This window comes from Theropithecus gelada, chromosome 2 (assembly GCF_003255815.1).
Source record: "Theropithecus gelada isolate Dixy chromosome 2, Tgel_1.0, whole genome shotgun sequence".
NCBI lineage: Eukaryota > Metazoa > Chordata > Mammalia > Primates > Cercopithecidae > Theropithecus > Theropithecus gelada.
In genome coordinates, this window is record NC_037669.1 from 110,334,241 (window position 1) to 110,341,282 (window position 7,042).

At 43.5% G+C, this 7,042-nt stretch overlaps 1 pseudogene; it reads right to left on the reverse strand.

The window, feature by feature from the left end:
* Positions 1–972: 972 nt before the first annotated feature.
* Positions 973–2,955, reverse strand: LOC112619610 (annotated as a pseudogene).
* Between the last annotated feature and the right edge of the window lie 4,087 nt (positions 2,956–7,042).

Below are 7,042 nucleotides of genomic sequence, written 5' to 3' on the forward strand. Positions count from 1 at the left end.
TGTCAATTGGGAGTGCACCAGCAGATTCATTGAGACAATATGGATAATTTCAAACTTTTGTTTAAAAGCATGTATGTGCTTATTCAGAAAAGGAGACGTGTACATTCTAGCCCAAGCAACCAATCAGAGTCATTCTGTTTTTAAGGAAGGTCAGTCGTTTAAAAGGTTTCTAGTTTGAGCAACATCTTCTGTGAATCCTCTGTGGATGCACCAGGCCAAGGTGACTACCTTTGACCAACCCAGTGAGAAGGCCTTTGCTGGTCCCTGCAGTGAGGAACGGTGGGAACGGGCGGCCTCTTCCCCACCGGCCTGTGTTGCTGGGGGCGGGTGGGCAGGCTCCACAGGCAGCCTCTGTCTGTGGCCAGACTAGGCCGTCCCGGTGACTCGGGCTTACTGACTGTGGTTCAGAACTGCAGAAGGAGAGAGTCAGGAGGGCGGGCCAGGGAACACACACCAGGCACCGCTCTGGCCAGTCAGAGAACACGAGGCAGTTCCCCCACAGGAATTTGCACCGAGAAGGTGTGGAAGGCACAAGCAAGTGTGAAGGTACCAGAGATCCCAGAGGGCGCAGCTCGCATCGGCCACAGCAGGTGCAGCGCTGATCTGGTGCGGTTCCCCACTTGAATGAGAAAGAGATCCTGATTCTGCTATGATAAAGATTTCTGATTTAAAAAGAAACCACTCAAGGGTTAAAACAATTATTTTAAATTAACAAAGAAAATTAATCTCCAAATAAACTGACACTATCTGGAAAACTCATCTGTCCCTAAAGTCCACAATGCTTCCACTGCTTCGTCCTGTTATGGAACCTGAGCCTGACGCGAAGGAGTCAGACGTGTGACAGAGGAAGAGTCTGAGAAGAGAAGACACCTTTACAGAATGTACGGCAAGAAAGCCAGCCTGGCCCCCGGGTTACAGTAAGATGCACAGGTCCTTTCAGTTTCGCAGACTCCAGACAGCCACGCAGGCTGCTCAGATGGACGTCTCCCTCCTGTCCCTGCTGGGTGATGGCTTCACCAGCTCCTTGCCTGCCTTTGGCTGCCGTTTAGCCTCTTTTGGCCAGAGGACACCATCTCTGGGCAGCTGGACAGCACCCCGCGCCACTCAGGCTCCTGGTCCTCCTGGTCCTCCTGCACCTGCTGCTCAGCCTTGGGTCCCTGCATCTGGAGCAGCTGGAGCTGCACGTGCAGCTCCATGATGACCTTGCACTCCTCTTGAATTGCTTGATTCAAATGATTGTTCTTTGTTTCCAGCTCTTTGTTCTGTCTCTGTAAATATTCCAGAACAATCTGCAGCTCCTCCTCATCCTCACTCTATCTCTCGCTCTCGGAGGAGTACTCCTCAGTCTCACTTCAGCCGTGCTGCTGGCGACTCTGAATTTCAGCAATCTCGACTCTGAGGCGTCCCTCAGACGTCTCTTCTTTTTCTGAGGAAATCTGCCTGCCTAGAAACTGCTCCATGGTCAGGAGCTCCTCCTGTTCAGTCAGAATCCCATTCTCCCAAGCAAGGAGAATATTTATAAATTCTTAATTTTCATTCATCTCTTCTTTGGAAACACCCTCTTTTCAAAGACTGGCTATCTCTTGTGCAATCTTGGTTTCACACTCCTGTCTTTAAACTTCTCTCAGTTTTCTTTTGAGAGCTGTCAAAATTCTTTGGACTTTCCATAATCTTTCTTCTTTAGATAAATCCTTTTTCCCACCCTGCAGATATTGATATAAACAATTCAAAAGAAAACCCTGTCTCCTCATCTCCTCCTTGATGCCTGCCTGGGTCTCTGGCAGCATGGGCATTGTGGCCATGTTAGACCATCGCAGAGGTTTTGTCACTTGCTTTAGTACAGCATTTCCAAAGAGTTCTTGCACATGTGTGAAAAACACATGCAGGACTCCATTGCTGATCTGCACAGTTGGGCTGAGCACTATAGAAATGTTCTGTATATTCATTTTTGTTTCCAGTTCATTTGTGATGACATGGTCCATGTGCACAATGAGCCAAGAAATCAGAAGATAGTTACATTCTGGCAGTTATTTGAGTAAACGCTGGTATTCATGAACTTTCTCAGTCTCTGTGGTCCTCCTACAAGCTTCTTCAAATCTCAGCATAAGCTCTTTAGTAAAGCAAGTTCTCTGGAAGTTCTCACAAATACTGCTTCAGCAAACTGGCTACAGTGTTAGGCTCATATTCTTCCAAGCTGGTAGACTCCTCCTGGTCATAGGCTTCTTTTAGCTCATCCACCTTTGACTTAATTCCTGATACTCTGTAGATACCTTCGCATTTCATGCCATACATCTCTAAGCAATCTATACATTCACGGAAAACGACCAGCAGCCAAATGCCATCATACATCATGGTCCTCTCTATTGCATCAGCCAAAGGAATTCCAAAAATGGGTTTGAGATTTGGAACATCAATCGGAGGCACCTCTGGCTCCTGAATTGGCTTTTTCTTTTTCTTCTTTTCCTTCCACTGTTTAGCAACATCAGCTCCTGTCAAGTCTTTTGACTTCTTCTCTTTATGTTTTTCTTCTTTGTGCTTTTCTTCTTTATGCTTTTCTTCTTTGGGTTTCTCTTTTCCTTTAAAATCCTCCTCTTTCTTTTTAGAAAAGCTGGGCTTCTTGAAAACGTGGATTCCCTTGGGCCTCTTCATTTTGGAAGGACTTTCTGCCTCATCTCCAGAGCTGTCTTCCTGAAAGGCTGCATAGCCTTCCGTCCTCTTTTCCTTTTTCTTAAATTTTCCTTTTTTTCCCCCATGGTCTTTCTCATCATCAGGCACTATATCAGGAGGCTCATGGAGGATGTCTTGGGGAGGTGAGGGCTGGCCAGTGCAGTACAATCCAGGAAACTTAGTAGGACTGATCTCTTCAGAGCTGGGGGTCTGGGTAAATCTGCTGCCATGCTCCATCCTGTGGTGTTCACTGGGGCTGCTGGTGGGGGGCAGGAAGCACTCGGTCATGCTGATGCCCTGATAGGAAGGGACAAGGTCTTCTCTGTTACCTATCTATCACACTCTGCCTGCTGCACTTCATACCTCCATGACTGACCACACCAAAAAAATCTCTTTGATACTGTGATGGTGAATACTGAGTGTCAACTTGATCGGACTGAAGGACACAAAGTATTTATCCTGGTTGTGTCTGTGAGGGTGTTGTCTAAGGAACTTAACATTTGAGTCAGTGCCCTGGGAAAGGCAGAACCACCTTTAATCTGGGTGGGCACAATCTAATTAGCTGCCAGCGAGGCTAGAATATAAGCAGGCAGAGGCTGGGCACAGTGGCTTACGCCTGTAATCCCAGCACTTTGGGAGGTGGAGGCAGGCACTCATGAGGCCAGGAGATCAAGACCATCCTGGCCAATATGATGAAAGCCCGTGTCTACTAAAAATACAAAAATTAGCCAGGCATGGTGGTACACACCTGTAGTCCCAGCTACTCAGGAGGCTGAAGCCAGAGAATTGCTTGAACCTGGGAGGCGGAGGTTGCAGTGAGCCGAGATCACGCCACTGCAGACCACGGTCCAGCTTGGGCAACAGAGCGAGACTCTCCATTTCAAAAAAAAAGAAGAAAAAGAAAAAGAATATAAGCAGGCAGAAAAATGTGAAAAGAAATACTGGCCTAGCCTCCCACCCTACATCTTTCTCCCATGCTGAATGCTTCCTGCCCTCGAACATTGGACTCCAAGTTCTTCAGTTTTGGAACTCAGACTGGCTCTCCTTGCTCCTCAGCCTATATATATATATCTCCCATTAGTTCTGTCCCTCTAGAGAACCCTAATACAGATACTAAGTCTCTAGTGAGCTTCTCTGTTTGGCAATACATTGCACAGATGGTCATACATTGTTGCTGGGAGAATTAAGTACTGTCTATACTACACCACTGTTAAAGAATAGACTGTCATACCTGGTTTCTTCTGGACTCTGCCCTATGTGTCTTTTACTTTTGCTGATTTGTATCTGTATCGTTTCACTTCAGTAAACCACAACCATGAATATAACAGTTTTCTGGGTTCTGTGAGTTCTTCCAGCAAATCATGAAAGCTGAGGGTAGTCTTGATAGACCCAAAAATGTAGGGTGAATAAAATTTCATCAACTGAAAAAACTTTCCAATCCAATTATGAGATATTGTCATAATATTTCAAATATTTGCTTAATGTTTAAAAAACTTTAAAAACTTCAAGTTTAAAAAACTTTCCCATATTTGTACTATTTGCTATAGAATTTCAGAAGAGGTAAAAATCACTTTAAGTTATAGGGGTCAAGAAGGGTTTTATGGAAGAGTCTGGACATTGAGCTGGTTTTCAAAAGGCACAGGAGAGGAGAAAAGACAGAGCAGGGTGAGAAAAATGTCCTCCAGGGTCAGAGGGCAGTAAATAAAACACTTTCGGTGAAGTGTGAATTTGAGGAAGGAAAGTACAAAGCTAAGATTGGCAATGGAGGCTGCAGCCAAATTATAGAGGGTTTTGATGCTGCTGTTGTTTACCATAAAATTAAAACCCAAACCTTCAGTAAATTTAAGCTAATTAAATTTCAGAAAGTTTCTGTTTGGGGATGACCCCCTATAGAGGGTTTCCATATGTTCCTAAATTCTAATCAAAAAGTGAGTCTACTGCCAGAAAACGTCACTGTAATAATAACCTTGTGGGGTTCCACACATATCCCCTTTCGGTGATGTCCACATCAAATTTACACAATTTATAACTGCAAAATTGAGTTGTCTTTAGCCAGAAATTGAATGTTCCACCTGTCATCTGAAAATCCAGCTGTGTTCTTTGGGATCATTGTAACATCACAGTAATAAAGGTTTTGCAATCAGAATTTAGCTCACAATTTTGGTAATGATTCATCATGTAAAACTGTCTCCAGCTCAGCCTCCCTGTGGTTTCACTGGTCCTAAAACCCCCAAAACTGCTGTTGTCTTGAAGACATGTAGCCCTAAATACATACTGTTATCGTCAGGAGTCGGGGAAGATGAGGTTGCAATGGATGGAATTTATAAAGAGAAGGTGTCAGGTTTATCCAAAGGTGTCAATTATAGAGGGGCATGAAACTTTGTATGGGTGTTCAATAGTTATAACCATGGGTAAACCACCATACATCATTTTCACAACAGAATATTATACAAACCAGCCCACTTCCTTTCCCCCCAGCCCTATAAAGACAACGTTTTAAGAATGGCATGTATTGTTTTGTTTTAAGGGTGTATCTTCCATCAGGAGTGGAAAATAAAGGCACTCTGTATTTGTTGGTTCTTTAGTCTGGTTCAATGCAAAATTCAGGCCTTTGGCCATATTAGCGTACACACTAATTTTCTCACATACTCTATGTGTATGTAAGAGTACTCTAGAGTATATGAGCATATTCTCATATACTCTATTTCACATTTTAAAAATCATCTCTACTCAAATTATATAAATACTTTATCCAGTTTCTACTTAATATCTGGTAGGCATGAGCTTTTAGTATGACTGAAATTGAGCTTCTTATTCCCCTTTCTCCAAAATCGTATACTTTCCATATGTCCCTTATCTCAATGTCACCAATATCCACCCAGACTTCTAAGTCAGACATGAAATCATCGTGACATTTCCCACTCCTTCATTCTTTACATCCAATTAATCACCAAGTCCCAGCTAATTTACTGCCTGAAAACTTCACCTTCCTGTTCACTTTTTTCTGTCCTACCCATATTCCTTAGTTCCTCACATAAGTTACTGAAATAACCTCTTTACTGGTTTCTCTGTTTTTCATCTTCTACCCTCTGATGATTTTCTTTTTGAAAATGCATCATAAAATGTTGTACCAAATGTTGTACATGATGGTTGAGGAAGATTTTTTCTGCCATCTTCCCACTCCTCCTTGTCTAGCTCAATCTTGGAAAAGTCCTGTAGTTGGAAGGAAGAAAAACTTTAACGGGAACATTTTGTGAGAGGTGAGGGACCTCTGATATTGACATGTTATGTTAGAGATATCTGGGTGGAAATACTGAGTAGGTGGTGATTCATGAATGTAATTTAAGGCTGGCAGTATATATTTGGAATTCTTTAGAATATTAGTGGTATCAAAACCCATGAGGTTGGATGAGGTCACAAGGAAAAAATAGAAAGAAAAAAAGGAGAGGTTCAAAGACAGACTGGGGGCCTTCCGATGTTTAGAGGATGGGAAGATGAACAAAAACAACAGAGAAGACTGAGAAGGAGCTTTCAGAGAGATGGAGAAAAACGCAGGCTAGAATCGTGTCCTGGAAGCCAAGTGAGGACAGCACCAAGGCGGCTGACTGATGGCTTCTATGACATAGTGGTGAAGGGGAAGTAGGATTAGGATGGAAAACTAACCACTATACTTAACAACATGAAGGTCATTGGTGACCTTTCCATTTCTGTAAAGTGGTGGGCACAAAAACCAGGTTTGATCAGGCTGTAAAGAGAAGCAGAGAGTAGTTGAGGGTAGAGAATATAGGCAAGGAGAGGAGTTTTGCTCTAAAAGAAAAAGAAGGCCAGGTGCAGTGGCTCACGCCTGTAATCCCAGCACTTTGAGAGACCGAGGTGGGTGGCTCATCTAAGGTTAGGATTTCGAGACCAGCCTGACCAATATGGTGAAACCCCATCTCCAGTAAAATTACAAAAATTAGCCAGGCGTGGTGGCACACACCTATAGTCCCAGCTACTAGGGAGGCTGAGGCAGGAGAATCACTTGAATCTGGGAGGTGGAGACTGCAGTGACCCGAGATCGTGCCACTGCACTCCAGCCTGGGTGACAGAGTGAGACTCTGTCTCAAAAAAAAAAAAAAAAGAAAGAAAGAAAGAAAGAAAAATAAGGTAGATGCTGGAGATAGAAGTGAACTCCAGGAGGATTTTTAAGGTAAGAGATGTTTACATGCTACTGAGCAAGAGAAAATTGATGACACAGGAAAGAAAGAGGATAGTGACTGAAGTAATCTTTTTGAGTAACCAAGAGGCGATTAGATCTGGCACACAAGTGGAGGGGTTGGATTTATTTAAGAGTGTGGAGAGTTTTTCGAAATTCACAGGAGAGAAGGCAGAGTAT